This window comes from Cyanistes caeruleus, chromosome 5, assembly GCF_971803275.1.
Source record: "Cyanistes caeruleus chromosome 5, bCyaCae1.hap1.1, whole genome shotgun sequence".
NCBI lineage: Eukaryota > Metazoa > Chordata > Aves > Passeriformes > Paridae > Cyanistes > Cyanistes caeruleus.
In genome coordinates, this window is record NC_141705.1 from 76,989,698 (window position 1) to 77,013,278 (window position 23,581).

General features: G+C 39.1%; 1 long non-coding RNA gene across 1 annotated transcript; it reads left to right on the plus strand.

Moving 5' to 3' along the window:
* The first annotated feature begins 9,633 nt into the window (after nt 1-9,633).
* LOC111929092 (uncharacterized) lies at nt 9,634-11,789 on the plus strand. Its single transcript, XR_002864513.2, has 3 exons — nt 9,634-9,735; nt 10,062-10,151; nt 10,826-11,789. It is a non-coding gene; the product is annotated as an uncharacterized LOC111929092 (long non-coding RNA).
* Nucleotides 11,790-23,581: the final 11,792 nt, after the last annotated feature.

A 23,581-nucleotide genomic window follows, 5' to 3' on the forward strand; every position in this document is an offset into this window, starting at 1 on the left:
TGCAGTTGATTTAAAGATATGCATATTACCTTTGCTTAAGGCTTTGAACAGAACAATAAACAATTAAATGTATAATTGACTCTTTCTTTCTGATTTATCCTAAAAAAATATAAATCTGTAGATTTCTGCCAACTTACCCAAGAGCTAGCTAAGCCATCTGAGAAATGCTGCTACTTTAGAACTGAGGAGCTCACTGGCCACCTTAATCTTTTTTGGGTGAATGTAAACTACCTAAAAAAAAGAGTATGGCTGACACAAAAATTATTAAATCCACATTCTTTTTATCTAGCTCTTTCCATTTGGGATTAGAGCTCAAAGAGCTGTGGAAATGCTTTCTAATGAGATTTTGAAATTCTCGTAGCAGGGAAATCCTTGTAGCTCCACAGGGAGCTCTTCTCTGGGAATTTGCTGGGGTAAAACACTTTCTTGACTTCAAATAATTCTTTAGAAACATTAAGAAGCCTAATATCAGTTCAAGAAATAGTATTCTCAAAGCTGACAGTAAAATGGAACAGTCATTTTATCTGACTGTGGTAGCATGCAGTTCCAAAATAAAAATTTTTTTGCAAATATCAGAATTTATTATTATGTCATTTGGAATTCCATCAGACTGAGTTGTGTTATCAACTTTAAGTTTTATGCCCAGAGATTTAATATGCTGATAAAAAATTGAGCAGTATGTCACCACTGAAGTCAGTTTTGACAGTTGTGTGTCAAATCCAATATTTGTAATAACTTGTAAAATATTTGGAAACAACCACCTGAAATACCAGCAGTTCAAGGAATTTCGAATTTGTGTGCAATTATTTTCTCAGTTTAACATGTGTGGATATCAGGTCTCCTGCAGTACTTCCAGAGCTGCTGTGATTTCTTAGAGTTTGGAGCCTCTGACATGAATTCAAGGAGGGGAGGAAGAGGAGGAGTTGTCTTTCTCCTGAGCAGAGTCCCCTCCAGCCCCAGGCTTCAGGAAACTTTTACTCTTAGCAATTCAATTAGGAAATAAATTATAAAAGTCTTTACACAGAGATGGATTAGTAATCATCTTCATACAGTGTAAGCTTATGGAAGTTTATAAGTTTGAAATGGCCACACCATGTAAGTCCTTCACATTTTAAGTGGGCATCTTTAAAGGGGAAAGCAAGAGCTGTACATTGATCATTAGTACTGTGGATTTTCCAGAGTGATAAATGATGGGTATGTGAACAATTTAGTTTACTGCTTTTACAGAAGTTGCCTCGCAATGTAATCTCATAACCAAAGGGATTTCACAACATCCTTCCCAATTTTCACCCATCCCCTTTCTCTTGCTGGCTAAGGATACAGTTTATGGATATAATAAAAGGAAAGCTTGCTCCCTTCAGACACACAGTAGGGAAGAGCACCACTCCTCTGTGACTGTGGTATCTTCATTAATGGTTCTGCTGACTTTGTCAGACCCTGTGGATGCCCACACTCTCCTTCCACAGCCCCTTTTGGGTGCTGGTAGTTTCATGTGCTCTCAGCCTGATGATCTGTCCCAGAGCTGGCTTTCTAAGGTCTCCTAAGTATCACCTGCATTTAGAGAAAAGGAAGCAGTGCTTTGGGATTTCCTGCATGGATTTGATCTTGTCACATACTGTTTGCCACAGGCACATAGGTACTACCAACTTCTCTTTGCCTTGCCTCTAAAAATCTAAGTAGAGCAATCAAGGGCAATTACTGCATCATTTGCTTGTGTTTATAACATATTAGAGCTTTCTGGGCTTAAGCACTGCAATCCATCCTGATTGCTACCAAGTAATCCTTTGCAGACTTATAAATCAAAACTGTGGCTGATTTTCAGCTGTACGTTTGCCATGTTTTGAAACTTTGCTAATTAAAACTTTATGAGCATGCAATTAAAGAGCAGAGAGCATTTTCCCTGCCTTACAACTGAAAATAACCCATAGTAGTCTCTGCAAAAATGAATTTCCTTTCTATTTACTTTTCTTAAAACCCTGACATTTGGTGGTTTCAGGCTTTCCAAACCATTTACCACATTTGTCTTTGAAGCTCTCTCTTCTGGTTGACTTAGCAACCTGAACTTAACAAATCAGACTGCTTAGCTAGACCTTCTGACTGTCCTGCAGCTTGAGGTGCAACCTTTGTCAGTGATTTTGTGTGCTTAGTGAAAATAAGGGTTCCAGATAGAAAACTCAGTGTTCTGAAGTATAAAGTACTGCTTAAAAAAGGTTTCTGGGATCAAAACACAAGCAAACATTACTCAGATTTGTGAAGGCAATGTTTCTAGAAGTCTGTAATGAAACTCAGGATAAGAACAATTACAGTGAATGGAATTAATATGGCTTGTTAACTCTTAGAATATATTCCCCTGGTGGGTTTCTTTAAGCAATATGAAAAGGAAAAAAAAGGTAAGAGTTCCTATAGAATCTCTTAGGCTGAGCTTGTATTTGGGTCACTTGATAAAGCCTACAAATAATGCCTTCTCTCAATTAACTTTCAAATCAGGTCATTTGTCAAATGCCAATAGTTACTAGTTTTTAGTGATGACAAATAATTACATTCACTTTAATTTCACACAAACCTCCAAAGCAAAAAATTAACCCACTTTGAGGTGCTCCATTCAATCTCAGTAAAGATATCAACATAATGCATACATTAAGCAGCATAGTTGCCCTTTTACTGCAATTTTCATTTAAGCAATTGTGTTTCTGAAAATAGGATCTGGAATGAGAAGAGAACAACAGGACTTATTGAAGAGGTGTGGTTCTCTGGAATGTGCAGGGTATATAAAAATCTTGTGTGCAATATGAACAGTGTTTAGTTCCTACTGTAATGGGAATCCCTGTGTATGCTGAAATACCTATTCCTCTAAAAAAATCCAAATTGAGTAAAATGAATTAATTTTTTAATGACTTTTCCAGATGAATACGTTGGTTGGTGTCATGCAGGAAATACATATATGGAAAAATATGAATTTGATCGCAAAAAAGAATGGAAATCAGAGCAGAAGGCAGGCTTTGACATTTATTAACATGCAAATTAAAGGCATCATTTCACAGAAGGGATAGTGCCAGAATGCCAAGTGGCAATTTCCCAATTTATGTTATGGGATAGAAGTAATAATTATCTGCTTGTTCAGTGGGAACCAACCAGTCTGGAACCACAGAGATTTGTAACTGTTTGGGAAATGTGTGTGCATTACTAAAAAGTGCATTACCCTAGCTAAGCCCTCTGGTAGGTATTGAAAGACAGGCTTCATTTCCTGAATTCTCTTGTTTGATTTTGCATATTTTATATCTATGTAATTTTTTCATTGTAGTTTCAAAGGTTTCTAGAAGTAAACTTTTACTTTAAAAGTAAAAATATTTTTAAAAATAAGGGAGGATGAGAGGGTAAAGCAAACAGTATGATCACCCTACATAAGTCACTGGCAGATTAGGAAGTTTAGGTGACTGTGTCACCTTGAACCCCACAGGAGTAAGATGCTAACTGATGGGTGGTTTATTTTAAGTGTACCTGCCACTAGAGGGGAATGGAAGCACATGTTTTGCCCCTTGAAAAGTGATGTTTTGATTATTGCCTTGGGTCTTGGAAGTGCCTGTTCTCTCCTCTCACTGTTCTGTCTGTCCCTTCTCTTTCCAGCCCATTTATTATCCCCGCTTTGATGTCCACTTCTGTCCCAAAATCTCTCCCATTGCTCTATTGTTCCTTCCCACAAATTGTCCTCTTGCATCATCTGCAATACCCTTCCTTTGGTGTCAATTATTTTTCCCTTCTATTTCTGCCCTTCTGTCCTCAAAGCCTGGTTCTGCACTTTTTCCTGCCTTGTGCTCCCAAAGTCATTCTGTTCTACATGATCCCTTCCCTTCCCTTCCCTTCCCTTCCCTTCCCTTCCCTTCCCTTCCCTTCCCTTCCCTTCCCTTCCCTTCCCTTCCCTTCCCTTCCCTTCCCTTCCCTTCCCTTCCCTTCCCTTCCCTTCCCTTCCCTTCCCTTCCCTTCCCTTCCCTTCCCTTCCCTTCCCTTCCCTTCCCTTCCCTTCCCTTCCCTTCCCTTCCCTTCCCTTCCCTTCCCTTCCCTTCCCTTCCCTTCCCTTCCCTTCCCTTCCCTTCCCTTCCCTTCCCTTCCCTTCCCTTCCCTTCCCTTCCCTTCCCTTCCCTTCCCTTCCCTTCCCTTCCCTTCCCTTCCCTTCCCTTCCCTTCCCTTCCCTTCCCTTCCCTTCCCCTTAAATAAGAGGTCTAAAATGGAGGGGTATAAAAAGAACCAACAACTTTCTCCAGGGTAGTATATTTATATTATTTATTATATTTCATTTTTTTAATTGATGACCTGTGTCTGATATTTCACCATGAGGCAGATGGTAACCCAAACTTTCAGCCCAGTGACTCATGTTTGCTAAACTGATAAGCAAGACCTGACTTTCTGTAGCTGTGTGACTAAGGGCTAGAATTTTCACAGCCTAATGTATGCTGTTCACTGTTTGTGGGAGAGAAGTTGCTGGATAACTAATGATGTAAGTAAGGTTCAAAAGGTATTTGTTAAAGTTTCCTTTGAGTTATGAAGTTCAACATTTGCAAAGACAGAAATGATGTTAAAGAGAGTGTCAGGATCAGCAGTTATTAATCACCTAAAGCAGGAATGGTGCCACTATTTACAAATATTTAAATGAGTTTTCAGGACACACCTGCCAGGCTGAGATTACCATCTGGTCAGATCCCACAAATTTAGGAACAGAAACAAGCTTTGTGCAGTATGTGTGTGTTTGATGATTAACCAGTGAGTGATACCGAGCTGTGTGTTACCCTGAGCATATGCCAGAAAACCCAGGGAAATCAATATTACAATCCAGCCATTCATGTTCTCTATAGAATTTCTCACAGTGATGCAGTGAGGGATGAGGAATGAAAGGCTTTTATTATAATGGCTGTCTGCAAAACACATTAATTATCTCTATCATGTATAAATATACCTGTATTTTTCATAAATTTTCTTGACCAGAGTGATTGACCTGAAACCACTTGATCCCAATTAAGAGTGATGAGAAGGAAGTGAGTAATATTTTTCTGTGGCTGACATGGTCTACTGTGCTTTATCCTGAAAAAAATGCAATACTCCAAATAAACCTTAGACATTCTCACACCACTGCTATAAAATAGTTGGTTAAGAGTGATTCATCCCACTGATACCCAGAACTGATACCCAGAACATATTTTATAGCTGCTGAGACCTTACTGAAGTAATTTCTCCAAAGAATAAAATGATGGACTGTATAGATACATTGCAGTTAAGAAGAGAAACTTTTGCCAAAATCTTAAGTGAAATGAAAGAGAATCAGAATGCTTTTGTGCATTTAAAATGTTGCAAAGTATTTCTTAGAGATTAAAACGAAAAAATGTTCTAAATGGCAAACCTGTGTAAATATCTTGAAAAATAAAAATGTGGCAAGGACTAAGCTAATCAGAGCCATCATTAAAAGTGCTCTCTAAAGTATGGCAGACATATTTATTTTTATATGATTGCTTTCTCTTTAACAAGTTAAAATATAAAGAATGATGAAGTCTTTATACTACTGTGTCCATAAAAGGTTAGGTAACACACATTAATAAGACATTGTCATCTGTTCTGTCCAAAATCTGCATTTGGAGGGCTGACATGAGCAGGGTTTTGTAACTTAACACTAATGAGAAAGGCATCAGGTATGAAATGAGGTTTCAAATGTTTTATACGTGCCTCAATAGATGGGCCATCGTTAAAGCGAACTATGTAGCGGGACAGGTTCAACACTTCCATGTGCTTTTGTCTGCAAGAAATTAAATTCTACCTGCCCTCAGAAGTGTGTAATGCTTTTAGGTGCCAAGGCTTTCTAGGAAAGTCCCAGCAGTACCTCTGTTTCTGTTCCTAGACGTGCTCTCAGCCACCTAAGCGGAATGCAGCTGCCTCTAATTCCTGCCCGAGTCGCACGGGCCTCTCTCAGTGTACAGCTTTGGTACTTCACACACCTCACCTTCAGGAGTTCATCTGGCAGGCACACACAGAGCATGGCTGGATTGCACACAGAGTTTGTATTTTGGCGTTTTGGAACAGTTGCATGGGAGGAGGAGACCCCTGTTACAGCTCCCAGCTGAAATCTGATCTCTCCCCTTCTAGGAGGGTGCTATAATCATTACAGTATGTGTGTTCTAAGATTGCACTCAATTAGAGCCCTCTACCTAAAAAAATGAATGTGCAGTGAACAGCAGCGTGAATTTGCAGTATCCTTGCTACTCTGAGCCAGCTTCCCACACAGGAATTAATTTACACATTTTGTTTTCAGTAAGGTGACTTTTACAGAGGCTCTTGCTTTGCACACTCCCCGTTACACAGAGCCTCTGCTGGCTTCTGATCTTGAGCTGTGGTTTAGTGACCAACACCTTAAACTCTGCCTCCCCTTACATCACCCCTGGAGCCAGAGGAAACCCAGCTAGCACTGATGAACTCCTGATTCCTCTGTCCTTCAGGTTCTGAAAAAATTATAAAAGTGCAGAAACACGGGTGTGGGAGCTGGTAATTAAGAAGAAGAGAGGTAGTAGTTTGTAAAGCTGCCTTTTGGTTTGAAGTGGTCACCTGTGGTTTAAGCAGTCCATTTTGATTTTTCACAGAGAAAGACTGAGAGTTTGCTGAGAGCCATTTTCCAAAGCCAGGCCTGTACAGTGGGGATGGAGTCTGTGAGCTCTTCTACCCTCTTTCTTTTACCTTCTACCAAGGTCAAGTCGGATAATCTGAGCACATTACAACACAATATTTGAGTCTTGTGAAATGGTTTTATTTTCCCTGAGTGAAACTGGAAAAATCAACATTTTACCGTGATACAGCAATTTCAATAGAAAAAAAATATATCTTATCTGATCATGTTGTGCAAAATCTAAGGCTTGGTTATTTTGAAAGCCATTGATTTATGAATGCAGCTATAAAAGCCACCTGTTAAGAATTCAGCCTTCTAATTAATATATTTTAACTTTAAAGACTTATATGCTACTGGGAGAAATTAATATGTTTTAATTATGTCTAATCATCATGCCTTCAGTGAAGCTGCTAAGAATTTTAGCATATTTTAAAAATAGGTAGGTACCAGTCTACACTTTCAATCAGGTATAATCAATAACATTAACCAATATCCTGAAATTAAAATGAAGATACAGAATATAATTGCATCATGGCAGGCAGTTTTGGCACTATTACCATGCAGCAGCTTTAATTTTGCTCTGGTATTTTGTTCACCTGTTATTCAGCCAATCACAGTTTTGCAGTCCCTTGCCTTTCCTCCCTTTCTTTTTTCATATACTAATATTTGTCTCATAAATGCATCTGAAGAAGAATGAATGTGTAGAGTCCCACCAGTCTCAGTGGGAGCCCAAAATAATTCAAGGAATTATTCAATATTCAAGGAATTGTCAGTTTAGTGCAGGAACTATGAGCAGCTCCCTGTTTTACTCAGGCCTGAACACATTAGGGCCACTATGATATGGCAGAAAACCCTGCTGATCTCAGGTTAAGTGGTTAATTAAACAAGGTTGAGTGGTCTAGTGTCTGTTTAAATCTCACCTTTTACGATACAGAGGATATGTGCTGGTTTTCTCATCTGTTTTACAGGCACTTGGCCTTGGAGGGGAGGGGTAACTCTGGAGAAATCAGAAATCTCTTTCTTAGAACCAATATTGCAGGTGCAGCCGCACCTCCAGCGCTGTGCTCAGTTTTGGGCCCCTCGCTTCACAAAGGACACTGAGCTTCTGGAGCCTGTCCCAAGGAGGGCAGTGAAGGTTGTGAAGGATCTAGAAAACATGTCAGATGAGTGTCTGAGGGAGCTGTGGGTGTTAATCTGGAGAAAAGGAACCTTGGGGAGACCTTATGGCTTTCTACCTCGAAGGCAGATATAGCCAGGTGAGGCTTGGTCTTGTTTTCCACGTCTCAAGTGAGAGCATGAGTGCTCAGAAGGAATCCAGAAAGGATCTTGTGGGGTTTGGCAGAAGGTACAGACACCACTGAGTGTTTATTTGTAAAGGCACCCTCCTGAGGAGCTGTCCTAATGTGCTTAAATTAGACTGAAGGATTTGGACATTTCCCAGTCTGGGTTACAGAGGAGGGGAAAGGAGCCCTTTATTTGTGTTATCTCATAGTCCCTGGCAAATACATGGTTAAGTAAGAACTGTGGCCTTCTGTTCACATTCAACTATTTCAGTGCCTTTGTCATCCTTTCTGCTATTGTCAGAATTAATGTGGGATGTGATGATTTAGGAAATGGCAGCAAATACTGTGGTTAAAATGCTTCTAGACTTCAGTACAGGCTCTGCAACAGATCATAAATGTCATGATCGCATATCGAGTATTCTAAAATAGCAGATTATTTTAGGAAATAATATCAGATCATGCATTTGGAGATCAGTGCTTGCCCAGAAGAAAAAAAAACCCCACAGTTATGGCTGACCCTCCAAATTCTCATATGTAAATGCCATATGAATAATGCCCTTCACATGGATAATCTCAAGAACGACTCCTCCATTGTAATTGGCTGCCACACAATAATGCCAAAATTTATTGTTTAAACTGGGAATCTTTTTGCAGTTGAGTTATTCCATAGCTCTGCATTGCCCCATCTGGCTCCTGATAGGATTTGTGCCTTGACATCCTCCAGGACTGGAGCTCTCCAGGGACCCTGGGAAGGAGGTTGGGCCCAGCAGGGTCATGTTGCCCCCACACAGGCTCCTGAAATTCTGATGAATGTGGCCAGCAAAGGCAAATTAAGGGAGAGGAGAATTTTGCCCACAGCTATGGAAGAGAAGAGTTAGGTCTGGTTGATTTAGCTCTGTGGGAAGCCACAGTGGTACATACAACATGTTAATGTTAGGGTGTTTTATTGTATCACTCTCACATGCTGTGTTCATTTGTAGGGACAACATGACTTCCATAACATTTATTTTAGGGTCATTTTATTACTTTAATAATGCAGATTTAGATTGTAATTAAAGCCTGTATGATTTGTGTTAATAGCTTGCAGCTTTGTTCAGCATATGTTTAGATATTATAAAACTCTTTCAATAGACAATGAATTCATTTGTCCCTTTCACTTATTAAGATGCATGTGCACTTCATCAGGTTTATTCTTTGTAAATTTTGAGTGTGCAATTCAATCGTAAAGTCACATAGAGACACATGCCAAATTTGGGACTTGATGGATTATGACTGCCCTTGTGAAAGAAAGAACTAAGAAAACAAGAAATCATTATGGTAGTTAATGTTAAAATAATAAATTTTTGCCTATTTAGCCACATCTTTGCAATTATCCCACTACTCACTTACATGGCATTGTTAAATATGTTTCTGACTAGAATAAATTTATATGTTATTATGGATTTCATGCTTTTCTCTTACTGGTCTAATAGATTAAATTCTTTCCTTTAAAACTGCACCTTTCAATTAAATTTGATTATTCCTTTTTCTTTCCCTTATTTGGCATTCTTTGTCCTCTGACATAATCCTTAGCGCATTTTATACAAAGGCGCAGCTCTGGTTCCCTTTTAACTCCCAGTATTTTCTGACAATGAGCTTATGTTGTCCACATCATCTGCTACAGAGATTATTTTCACTTCCAGTTCCTTTAAACTGTTTCTCTTGTAACAGGACCCAGGCCCAAGAGGTGTTGAACATTTCTGATGAGGAATCAGGTACCTTCAACATTATGTGACTGCAGAGTGCACCCTGAAGCAGCTGAAACAATATTTGGTGAGGATTTAACAGACCTTTTTTTGTGACACCTAAATGTCATACACCAACCCAAAGCCCCCTTCACTAGTATTGTTTTTCATCTGTATATTATAGGGAAGAGAACTGGAAAAACATTGAGGTTTTTCTTTTCTTCTCTATTCCTATTTCTCACCTTTTGTGTTGTTTTTAATTGGTTGGTTTTAATTGTTTGGGGTTTTTTTTGTTTGTTGGTTTGGATTGATTTTCTTTTTTTTTTTTTTTTTGCATCAGAGAAAGAATAAGGGAATTATATCTCTTTCCTGTTTTTAGCAATAATCATTCTAGCACACTCTTCTGTATTCCAGTATGGACAGCACGAAAAACATGAACAGCCACCAGCTACTTTTCTTTGTCTGGAACATCTCACATATCAAAATGCCTCATGAGATAAACAGGTAATTACCATGACCTTCAAAACTGAGAGTGTAGATATTTGGAAGGGATGCTTATTGGCTGAAAATCCTAGATCAAATTATCTGGAATTCTGGGATTGGTAAAATCAGAATCCTAATTTGAATCTTATACAGTCAGTATTTTTATCTCTTCCTTATGCTTCCCTGTAATTTTCTCTTTATAGTAAGAAAGTAAGAAACTAAAAGGCTTTCTATGGCATTTTGTTTTCATTTCATGGTAGAGAAATTGAGAAATTTTTAAATGTGTTTTTCTGAGCATAATTAAAAAAAAAAAGAAAAGCATAATTAACATAACAGTTTACTCTCCAAATGTTTCCCTGCAGTCTTCTGAAAATAATCTTCTACAAACATATTTATTCTTCAAATTGTTCTCAAAATGGTCTTAAATATACTGTCCTTGTTTACCAATCCAAGCATGTGCTGTTCTAACAACAGATATCAGCTCTGAAGAAGCTACAAAGAAAAGGGCTTATGCCTAATACAACCTTTTCCAAAATCTGAGTTATTAACCTGAGTTTCTGGGTTGGACACATTTCAGCTCTAACTGTATCACTTGTAAATGTTTCATTATCTCAAGGTGTCATATTGATGTAAAGTAAACCTGTCTGGTTTGGTTTTTGTTACATTTTTCTCCCTCCTTTTTTTCTTTGTTTCAGGAAGAAGAGTGAGAAAACAGTTTGAGCCACTGGGTATCAGGCAGCATGGTTGCTGTGCTAATGAAAATTTGGAACACCGTTGCAAACTGGAGTGTTTGGCAGAAGCAGGAATTTCTCTGTGCTGTTTACGAGGTATATAAAAAGGTCAGTGTTATTTTATAGATTTTTAGCCTTAGCAATATTTTTTTTTATGATTTACTTTTTTTGTTTTGTAACAACCATGGTTTGGGGTTTTTTTTTGGTTTTTTTTTTTTTTTTTGTTCTGGATATGGAATGTAACTTTTTTGATTGCCTGGCACGTTCTAGGAAAATAAATTGTGTTTCAAAATTCCAGACACACTTTGACTGTATTATTAAGAAAACATTGCTCCTGGAATAATAAATGGTAGGGTTATTTTAAGCAGTTGTGTTACATTTTCTAAATCTGCAAAAGAATCAGAACAATAAAAGAATGATCAAGGCTGGGTTTCTTTTGTTTTAACAGGCAGGTCATCAGTTGGCCTATTGGCAAAACTCCATTCATTGTCATGGATTTACATGAATTTCCAGAAGTTGCAGATTTGGGCAATAGCTTCTTAAGTGTTTCAGAATTATTGTCTTTCATCTGGCAGTGCCAGATGAAATTGAAAAGTACCAATTACAAGATGATTTTTGTGAGGTTAATCTTCCCCTCCATGGATAAAGGGCAATAAGTGCTCTTTTGGGCCACAGGACAAACTACATTGGCCAATATAAGCCAACATAAGATAGTGAAGTGAGACTCTGAATGTGATAAAAATACACCAGGCCCTATATCAAACACAGGTAGTTTATTTTTCAACTGAAATTCAGACGTTTTAATATTCAGTTGTGAATGGGACGATGCCTTCCATTTGATAAAAATTGAAGTCTCGGAGTTTAGATTCCTTTCTTTCTTCTTCATTTTCTTAGTGATGCTTCAGAAAAGGAAAAAAAAATAAAAAAATTTCTGAACTTCCATTTTTCCCTGCAAGGTGCTTAGATTTTTGAGAACCATTGGTACATTCAGAAATGCAGAGCCATGTATACACTGCCAAGTACAGAGAAAGAGCTGCAAAGTGTTGGTGGTTTCATAAGACTGTATTCTTTCCTACTCTGACTCCCCCAAAGAAATCTTACTATTCTCCTTTTGCTAGCAAGGCTTTTATTTTTTTTTGTCTAGGTAGAGAACTGAATGTAAAGCAACACAATTAAAACCTATTGATTTAAGCAACATCTTATTATTTCAATAGTCTAGCGACTGTGCTCCCCCTGTGTGGCCTGCAGCCCATAGGTATAACACGGTTCTAGCAGCTGTGAAAACACTCTGCCTTCCCCGTGTTTAGATACCTATCTGTGGCTAGGGAGCAACAGAGGAAGTCAAAACTCCAAGAATATAATGAGGGTAGAGAATGTATGGTCGGCGCGTTTCTCCCCAGTCTTGCTAAGTAAAGCAAGTTTGAAGACTTGTCCTTTTGTCCTGCCAAGTTTACCAAATCTGAACTTTCTCAAACACTGTGTGAGCTTAATTTCATTCTTCTAAAGACAGGCCCCTCCAGTCCTGTGAGACTCTGGCTCAGGGCTTAAATCTTCCTCCCACAGAGGCTGGTGTGATTTAGCCCATACAGAGGCATAGGTCACAGGGTTAAATACAATGAACACTGGTGGTTCCTCAAGAACTATATTGAGTTCTCAAATCTGGTTTTGAGTTCAATTCAAATGTGCAGTGGGTACAGAAAAGAGTTTTCAGACTTAAATTAAGAATTAGGCTAAAGTTAGCCACCTGATTCAGTAGATGTTAAGATGTTAAGTAGGAGTTTCATAGCAGGTGAATAAGTTAATCAAGATTTGAGAAACATAAAATGTAAATCCTCTTTACCACGATAGCATGTCCTTTCCAGAAAAACTGTTTCTGCAAAAAGGCTTTCTTTTTGTTCTTCCATCAATGGTATATTTTTGGCTTTCTGAAATAAGTGATCAGTCTGGAAAAACTACAAAGCTGAGCATGACTTTGGTAACCGAGTTTAGAGGTGTATTTGAAAGGGCATCCCTCTTTCTTCCCCACGTTTGCTGCCTTTTGTAAATCAGGTATTGAAGAAATGCCTTAAAATCATTCTCTGATCCTCAGGCTAAAAAATGTGTGTCACAGAAATCCTGGTGGGATTTCATGTCATCTGATGTGGATGTCAGCACAACATGCAGCCTCCCCTTTGGAGAGGAGCTGTGCTCAGTACCTGCCTGGAGATGAGTGAACAGATCATCCAGGCATTTTGACATCTGTCAATCCCTGGAGCAATTGCAGCTTTTGCCATCCTGCCTTTGAAAGCAGCTACTGCTGCGCTGTAATTCACAGCCTATTTATTGCTGGGGGAGGTTTTTCTTTTCATTTATTTTAATTTGTTTTCTTTATGTCATTAAAAGCAGTAGAGAGGTCTATAAAACAAGCACAACCTTAGGTAAACACCACAGCAGGCTGCTGAACTCTTTTAGGGACCCCATTTTCATCTATAAATTGTAAGTAGCTACTCAAACTACAGGATTTTGCTATGATCTACATAATTTTCTCTCCCCAGCTGCAGATGGCTTCGAATCACTATCACCTTTGCAGCTGGACCTATCACATATACAGTTGATCATTGTAGGTCCTTTCCTACTGAACTGTTCTATTTTATCTCCTGTCCCCATGGAGGTCAAATTCCTTCTGTTGACTCTGACTTTTCTCCTCTCAAGTCATGGATTTGATTGTCAGCCACTTTAGTCCCTTTTAGTATCCATTTACCAAATACCTTTTAACATAATTCCAAATTCTTGTTGAAACTTTATATTTTATAATTATTATTTCACAGATTTTCAAAGCTCTGCAGGCTTTGTCTAAAAATAAACATGGCAAAACACACAAAAAATAGCCCAAGCCCTCTTGCTGCAACAAATAGACCTGTTGAGGGAAGAATTTTATGCCTATGTCAGCCAGAGAATGAATAGCCTGACATGAACAGCCATTTCTGCGTTATGTTACTGATGAATTAATTAAATTCTTTTCAAACTGTAGGGATTGGATTCTTACTATGCCAGTCTCACTTGAATTTTTTTGGTGCTTGTTCACTGAAGTTTAGAGTTTGAGTACTACTTTTCAATATCTATATATTTCTCGTGTCCTTATTGTCATAAGGGGATATGGATGTAATTTAAAGGTGGCCATCTAATATCTTGAGAACACAGTGAGGTGGTTAATCTGGTGATATTTGCATCGTGCAGTAAAAATTACAGCAGTACAGTGTCCTGGAGAACACAAGCTAAGTAACTGCAGGATGGCTTCAGTGTCTAATGAGTAGCCTGAGCTGGTATTTGGAGGGGCACAACTCAGAAATGATCATCTTAGCCTAAAATGGCAGGGTGCCTGCACCATTCTGGAAAAGATGCCAGGGGCTGGGCCAGCTATTTTGTCACTGGGTCTTAAAATCCATCTGTTTAGGGGTATGGAATTGCCTGGCTTGTTATCGACATAAATTGTGAAATTGTTTGTCTGTATAGCAGAAAAAGCTGCCTCAGCTGTGCTGAACACAGAGGTCTGCACAGGTTTGGGAGATTTCCCATCCCTTTGTCTTCCCCTCGGTGTCCACCTTGTTCCTGTCCGTGTGCGCTACCACGAGCACAGCACAAGCGTGGCACGTATCGCACACTCTCAGCAGATGAAGCAATCAGCAACATCTCTACTCCCTGCAACTCTGCTAGCCAAGGCTCCTCTTGGCTCGTTGTGTCCAAGTCAGAATTCCCTCATCCGCTTGGAATTCTTGTTTTAAAAACACAGAAGCTGATTTTAGAAACACTAAAGCCAATGAGAACTGCAAGAGCGCAGCACCTCTGGGAATCCAGCCCACATCCCTTTTGTTTTGAGTGTAGGATCGATCCTAAATGAGAAACCTTTTGTATTTTGGAAACTAAGAAGGAGCTGAAACAAACTTCTTCATACTTGGCAAAAACAGAATTGCTCTTGATGGAGACCAAGCATGGAAAATTCTGGTCTGAGAGGATTATGTTTGTCAAAGTTATGACAAGTCTGAACAGAGAGTTTTACATAGAAATCCCTCTCATTTTACTGTCTACAGTGACAGTAGAATATATTTATGCAAAAAAATAAAATATGAGAAGTTAGATTTATACTCACCAAACAATTACTAGTAAGCAAAAACCAAAACCAGATCAGCATAATGATGTTTTTGTCAAGCGTAACAATTTTGGTTTGGCCCAAATACACAGATACAGATTTGGACTTTCTGTCACAAGTTGCCAAACATTTGTTTTCATTTATATCTCTGTATTTGTGCGTGTGCATATTGACAAAGGGGATTTGACTCCAAGAAGAAGAGAGCTATTTTCCAAATCCCAGCACAAATCCCTCTATTGACTTCACTGGGAGTTGGATCAGCACCTTGGTGAGTATGTTCAAAAGAGAGTGTCCAGAGTTAAACTATCAGTTCTCCATCCAACTCTCATTGAAAACAATTAAGTCTTTCCATTAACTTCAATTACTCTTGGATCTAGGTTTAAAACACAGATTTTGTCTAATAGGACATATGGAGGCTATCCTATTAAGCGTGTTTCAATCACATGAGGGCACAAGAATTTAAGGACAGAGGGCTGAAAGCCAATATTAGCTGAATATTGGAGGTTAGAAAAATGCAAAATTAGTAACTTTTAAAAGGGCATGGTTGCTGCAGTAAATCAGAAGACTTCATTCCCTTTAAACCATTTTTAGCATTTAAAGATGACTGAACTGTGGCTGCCTTTGATTGTCCTGACTCAGAAAAGTATTCAGCAGTTAAGCAATGCAACTTAAGTGTGAGCATAACTCCTCTCTTAAGGAGGGGAGGAATTAAACACATGCTTTAGTGATTTCCTGACCTGAGGCTTTTATTTTCCTTCTGTGAATATTAGTGAAAGTACCTTTTTGTTCATAAGAACACTCATGAAAAGCACATTTTGAGCCCCTGGCTCAGATTTGCTTAATCTAATCAAGGAGGAGAAAGTCACATGATGTATATTAGGTAACCAGTTGCACAATTTGTGGGTGACCATTAAATCATTTCAGATAGTAAAAATTGTAATAACTTTCAGCATGCTCTCAGATAATTCATAAACACAATACAGAACTGTTCTCTAGCTCTGGATGTTCTCTCAGGGAGGAATATTGGAAGACATACACAAACTCCAACTTAAGATAGACTGTTTTCTTATAAGGTAAAAACCTCCATAATTCCCTCCAAATGTGGAAGGAGCTTCTATTTTCTGCATTGCTCTGAAGTTTTTCTGATTGGACACGATTGCGTCCAGGCTAAACAGACTTGCAAACAGTTGTGCTTAAACAATGCCTGTAGAAGTTACAAAAGTACCAGCAGCCCTCACAGACACCTTCAGGTACCTTTCAAACCATATTGCCTATTTTATTTATGTGAGCTCAGATGAATGAGGCATTTGTGTGAAAAAAAGTGCATATTTGTAAAACACCTTTGAGAACACACAGGAAAGAGGATTTTTTTTTTTTAATGTTTTATGTGTTTATGTGCGTATTCCATATGTTCTATTTAGGTGAACATTTAAGCAAAGATTTCTGGGTCAAATGACCTCATTTATTGTTTGTAAACTAAGCTATCTAATCTGGCTCAGTGTCTTTTCATCATATGGTGTAAGTCAAATAAACTCATCTGTTGCTCAGGCTTACAAGCACAGGGCGTTTTCAACTCAACAATTAAACACAAACTCTGGTCAGGCTGGGGCCAAAATGCAGCAGAGACCCTGCAGAGGAGTGCTCTGGGCCCCTGAACTCAGTGCCATGAGATTACTCATTTTTCATTCTTCTGGAGGAAATCCTTAGCTCACTTCACTTCAACTGGCTACAGCTGATGCCAACCTGCCATCCAGAATCCATAAACACCCTGAAAATGGGGTAACTCCAGGAGTTGCTAACTGGCCCAAGCATCTGTGTGTGTGTATCACAGAAAGGTTCTCTGTCAGTGCAGAGAAGCATCTGTAAGGTGCTTGTGTGATTATGGCAGTAGGCAGAATAGGCTGAGGACACAGAGGAGCACAAATGTACTGAATTCCTTTTCCTTTTTGCTTCTACCTAGAGATACCCAAACTGCTTCAGCCTTCTTCTACCCACTTGTGAACAGAGAAAAATGCTTTCTTATTTTCTGTTCAGCAGAAGCCACTATGGTCCAGTGTTTTGGGAAAAGGGATTTTGCAGGTTACTTGAATCAACAGGTAGGGTGCATCCTTTTATGGTGAGGCAGTCTCAAGCATACGTGACAAATTTTACCTTCTTCAGCAGTGGGATGGCAGCTCTGGGAACTGGATCAACCAGGGTTACAGAAATAATCAAGTAGGTTTATTAAAGAGCCTGGCTAGATATAAACTCCATCTTACACAGGATCTACTGAAGAGCATTCTGTAGTTTCTCTTCTGCTCAGCTGAGCATTTTTTTTTCCCAGGGTCTGTAGTTTCATGTTAGTCTGTTACAGCTACAGGGGATATTAGTCAGTATTTCTCTGAAGTTTTGTTTCAGGTCAGAAAGACTAATCTCCAATTAATCCCTGTCAAGTGTGAGGTGTTTTTTGAAGACTTACAGCCAGGCAGTGGAAAATAGCAGGCATTGGGACATAGTGGACTTCAGGTTTCTGATCCCAGGCTTTTCCTTTCAACTGCTGAGAAACCAGAGATTTACCTCCTTGCCTGTTTGGGGAACAGAATTACATATGGAGGCATACGTTTTACTTTACATTTCTCTTTGTACCTTTTAACATGTCCCCTCTTAAAGAGTGTCAATGGGTTTGATACCATAATCTATATGGAGCCTGGAATGAGACACAGTGATGTTTGGCCCTCTGCCACAGAAGTCTGGTACTGCATAAATGCATAAAAATTACATGCCTGCAAGTCTGACTCCCTCAGGAGTGAAGGAGATTGCAAATCCCAGCACACTGTGGGTACTGTGAGCATTTCTTCAGCCTTCTGCAGCATCCTTCTCCCTCTGGATGGAGCATGAACAGAGGGCCTGCACTGGAGCAGCGTTCTAGAGGGTGTAGGGAGAGACCACAAGAGACAAAATAGATAGAAAACTGTAGTGAAATGAGCCCAGTGGAGGGCAATTTCATCCACATTAATACTTGAAGGTTTAAGATAGGAGCCTGTTGCTTTAAAGTGCAAGAGAGGCAGATCATGATTTGAGACTGGAGACATGAGGAAACACGGTGTGTTGTGGTATACCTTCACCAAAGTGCCTCAATCTGACCCTAAAAATACGGAATGGTATTATCCATTAGGTAGAATAAAGACCAGGTTGAACTAACTCCTTCTAGACTTGAAAACTGAAAAAAATTCCACCCAAAAATACTCATCTGGGGCAGACACAGAAGTTATTCCTGGGTAAGACAGTTTTATGGCAAGAGTTATGTGGGGTTTTTTTTAGCTAAAGACACATTTCAGAATGGCAGTGACTTAGTGAAGGTCATCTACAGTAGACTGCATCGTCATCCTCCTAATTACAGAGGATGACTAATCGTGTATCCTCCCTTTTCAATCTGTAAGTTTGCTTTTGAGCCAGCGCGGGTTCCATGCCAGATTTCCCCGATGTCTCGGAGTTCAGTGAACCAGCATTTAGCTGTACATTTCTTTGTACATCTCTGAAGTGTTACTTCAGTACAACTTAGCAGCAATATCAGGATGCAGTTGTCTGAAAGAAACTAAAATATGGGACACCCTGTGTGTTTGGTGGAGCAGGCCATGATAGATCCGACATTCTCTCTCTTTATTTTATATTATATACAATTATAGGTAATTGCCTTTATTAAGATCATGAGGTTTTGCTAGATTCAGTATGCTAAGTGTGCAGTACTCTGTGCAGGGAAAATTCTTTTCCTTGAAGCATGAAGTGAGCATCAGAAATTGCCTCAGTTCATTTACATGCTTATGAAATAATACAAAGGAAAAGCAAGTTTTCCCTTCATTTAGGAGAGGAAGCTGCAGTTTTGACTCCATCTTCAGTCTTCTGGAGAGTTTGTCTTTTTGGGGAATGAACCATTGTGATTTATATTTCCAATTGTCATTTGTATGCATGAGTGTTGCCTTTTCTTTAGTAAAATACAGAGGGATTTGTATGTTTTATTTCAATCACACACTTGACCTTGGATTTAAGGAAATCTGAAGAAAAAGGGAAAACTTGAAAAATTCTGCAATTCCAGCTCTATTTCTATTGTTCTGTCTGTCTATATTGCAAGCAGGAAAAAGTGGAACATCAGGAGCTGAAACTATGCAAAGAAGAGAGGCCAAGGGCCTTGCAGTTATGGGACAGGTAAATCTCATGGCTTTTGTTGGGAGCCATGGATGGAAGTTATGCAATTCATTTGACATTGTCTTTTGTTGCTTTTTTTCTGTCCTCTGCATTCCATGGAGTCTAACTAGGGCTGGTATTTTCAGTGGGAAATGTGGCAATTATGTCCATGCATATTTAAAATTTGTTTTAATTCTTTTGAATGTAACTACTGTAAATACACAGATTTTCTTCCCCTGCTGATTGTATGTGATGACACCAATTTGAAATCTAAGATTCCGCCAACTCCCTAAGATCTGAATGCTGTTAAGGGAAAACACTCCCTTACAGGAGGTCAACAACTATGAGAGTTTCAGTGAAGGTGTTAATATTCAACAACAGGAAAAAAAGAGAGAGAAATAAAAATCTTTGCTTTACTTTAAAAGCAAAAAATATAAAACAAAGTTAACAAAACAGAATAAACTGAGCAAGATTCACACGTTTTCTTGAAAGCCTTCATGTAGCCACGCAGACAGACATGCATGTGACTAGTTATTGAGATTGACATAAACAGCTGATGTGGATGTGGTGATGAAAGCGATGGAGATCAATAGCAAGTCACAATCCCATTATGAAAGTAATGCATTCTGCATAATGTTCACGCACATCTGTCACCCCAAAGAATGAAAGCTGGTTTAAATCATTAGGCAGAAGCTAGCATCTTGATAATGGCAGCCCTACTTTGCTTCCCAGGATAATTACTAAACTGACCAAAGCGTTTTGTGGATTTGATGGTCTGCTGAAGATATAAACATTCAAGGGTTTCTGCAAATCATCAGTGAAGTGTTATCCAGCTTCTGCAGTGCTCAGCCACCAGCACTGCCAGGAAGGCTCATATCAAATTAATTACGAGAATTGTGAGAACACCACCAGCAGGGACCACACGAATGGCTCTCCCTGCAACATGGGACTCCAGAGTGGTGCTTCCACAGAGCTGAACTCAGAGCAACCCTGTGAACAGCACTATGAATTCTTGTGGGTTTCTCTTCTTGTTTCTTATAAAAATGTGTGCACTGATCAGTGTCAGCTCTCCATACATTTTCCATAAAGAACTTTTGTCCTTAAAGTTATTAGCTTTTAATTTTTCAAATGGTTAAGATGTGCTTGTTGTCCTTCTCCCTGAGGTCTCTCAGAGGCAGCTGATAATTTCTGGAGATGCTCCACATGACTTCTGTGTATTGCTGTGTTTTCCATCAAACACATTTTGCCGGGCAGGAAAAATACAGATCACAATGAGGGCTGTGTGCATTTCCCTTGAAGATAGTGCTTAAAAGTGTGTGGAGGACAGAGAGGCAGACAGCAAAGCTACTCTGTGATTGAGGAGAAGTGTGCTGTGAAGGCCCATCTTGCTTCCTTGGGTTGCCCTGCAATGTGAGATTGTTGGCAATGAAGCAATTTTGAAGAAATCACTGGTTATGGTCTTAATAGATTAGGTTTTGACTGCCCAAAGCAGATGCATGTTTTCTGAGGACAGGAGAGCAAAGAAGGGGGGAAAAGCTACACTTGACACTTTGTCTCACTTATTCCTTAGCCATATTTTAAATGTCTGTTCAATTCATCTCCACTTGCAGAAAGAGTCATGGCATGCATGTGTTGGAGATGCAGCTGAAGAGAGCCAGGTGATGATCCTTGAGTAATGTTGTCTATAGCGACAGATAAGAAAATGCAGTTCTCTTTCATTGTGAAATACCACAATGTAGACAGAAAGTTTGAGAAAAACAACTCTCCCTGACAATGAGGACATGGATCTTGACCTTTTTTTTCCCTTCAGTGGTCTCTGAGCCTGATTTAGTGTTATGAGTATTTTTCTCCAAAGGTGATAACCCTGTGAGGAAGAAATAACACAAACTACTAGGACTTCTAGCAGGGGGAGAAATAAACGGGCATAATGGTGTGTCCTGCATTGTGGTCTGTCACTGATGGTTTCATTGGAAGTTTTTTATTGGAAAAGCTGTGTAGGGGGAATAAAAACTCCAGCAAAAAGCTTGGCTGATACTTTGACTGTAAAGCATATAGTGAAGAAATCTCTGACTGGTAGAAAGTGTTTCTGAACACTCACAAGGTGTGTTTTGTTTGTGATCTTAGGGTCTAGAAATAACAAATCATCAAGTCTGGTACTTAACACTCTCCACGCCAAAAAAATAGACTTTTGGTCTGGGATGGATTTTTTATGAACAGTTTATAATCCATATCAAAATATGGATTTATAAAGGCAGTGCTGACACAAATTTAGAACAGGATCCAATAAAAACCTATGACTTCTGGCATGCAGAAAAGTGTAGAAGGTCACAGCCCTTGTCTAAAACCCCCCACCCCCAAAAAACAAGCACAAAATGCTGTCTTATTGGAATTTACATAGATTTTTGTGTTGCCAAAGCCAAGCAAAAGAGGGAATAATTGAATTTGGCCCCTAATAACAGCAATGCAAATGTGTTCCTCTGTGTGTTTTACAACTTTTTCTTGTATAATAAGTGACATGATATTGCATTCTGGAGTGTAAGAAGCAGCTTTTGGATACACAATATTAAGGAGAGGAATGAGATTTTATGAGTTAAGTTAGAGTGAATGACAGATGGGGGAGAAAAAACAACTTATTTAACATTATCTGCACTCGAAAAAAAACAGAAAATGGGATGTGTTTCCTCGCTGATTTTTCAACCGAACACAATCTGTAGCAATGGTGCTGTGTGGCAGGAAATTATCTGAAATAATGAACTGGTCAAGTATGCTAAAACTGATACCCTTCTCATCAGCATCCAAAATATGAAACCTGCCAAAAAATTCTAATTGCAGTTTACTCTGTCCAAATTATTTTATTACTTGCCAAGAATGGCTTTGAAATATTTGGCAGAGTCTTCTACCAGGAGACAAATGAAACAAAAGGGAATGAAGTGGAACACAATAACAAAATACCCCTGCCCCCTTGAAAAATAGCAGGTTTGGGGGTTTAGCCCTTTCTTGAAGAGCTGATAACTCTATAACCCAAACTAAGTAACAAATCAGAAATAATTTATCAAGGACAAGCAAATTGGACTCAGCTAAGAAGCCTTCCAAACTTAAAGGTGTTTCTTGTTAGAGCAGCTGCTTTAATACTGTGATAGTCACAAGGTGTGTTGATATTAAACATTAAAAAAAAGGAGAAGCTTGCCATACATTTACCTTGGTACAAAGCTATGAGCCATGAAGTAATGTACAGAAATGTCACTGACTAAGCCAAATCTGAATTAAGCAATCATGACATAACTAAAGAAGAGCTTCAAGAGAGTTCCACAAACTTGCATTGCAGCTCCAGGCAGAAAAGTCCTTGTGTCTTTGTAAGAACAGTGAGTTAAATTGTTTTTTTTTCTGGGAGTAGCCCACAAATAAATGAAATCCAATTTTTAATTTTTTTTTTTTTTTTCATTTCAAGGATTCAAGGTTCTATTTGCTGTAATTTTTCCTTTTGATATAATAAGGTATGCTGAAAATGACATTCAGGCCTGCATACCTGTTAAGCCCTTGGTGTTGTACTTAGGGGATACCTTTGACCATTGCACGACAGTTCGAAGGTGTTGTTTCAAGAAGGTGATTTTGACATCATTACTGCCCGCAATTCTCGCTCACCAAATCAAACCCGCAGCAGGTTTGAGCCGTGCAGATCCATTCCAGTTCTCCAAGGGCATCACCTGCCCGGGCTCTGCTGCCTTGGCCACAGCCCTGCTGTGCCTTCCATCTCCTCCCATGGCAGTGGGGAGCACAGAGCGTTTCTGGGTCTGGCACCTGTGTGCCAGTGAGGGCACTCCTGCAGGAGGAGCCAACAACGCTGGCCACAGCCAGCTCCCTCCACCACAGCAGCTCCCAAGGGAGGCAAGAGGGCCAGGAGCTGATTAGCCGACTCAGGTCAGAGATTTTTGAACTCTGAATTTGGCAGGCACGTGGAGGAGGAATGGGTTTTGCAGTATTGTGTTTTAAGATGCATTTATTCATAAGTATGAAAGCTGCAGACATATTGTGTTACTGCAGCAGGATCTTGAGCAGATGTTTAGATTTTACAGAGGGAAGTGTATGGAGACACTTTCAGTTTTCCTTTAATTTTAAAAAAGTTCATTGTTACCTTTGGTTTTACATACTAACACCTGCAGGAAGACAACCTGCTTCATTATGTCAGATTGCCTGAATATGAAGATTTTTTTAATTAGCTTTTTTCTCCTGAATAGGCTAAATAAATCGAGGTAAATGTGTTGTCTCCTGCCATGACACCGGAGCCAATATGTGTTGTTTGCAAGGAAGATAGAAAGGAAACAGTAGAGGAAATACTTGGAGTAAGATTTCTCAGGCTTTTCCATAATGTGATCATAACTTAACTGAAGAATTATGTAACTGATCATTTTATTTGTTTCATAGTTGCTTGGCTC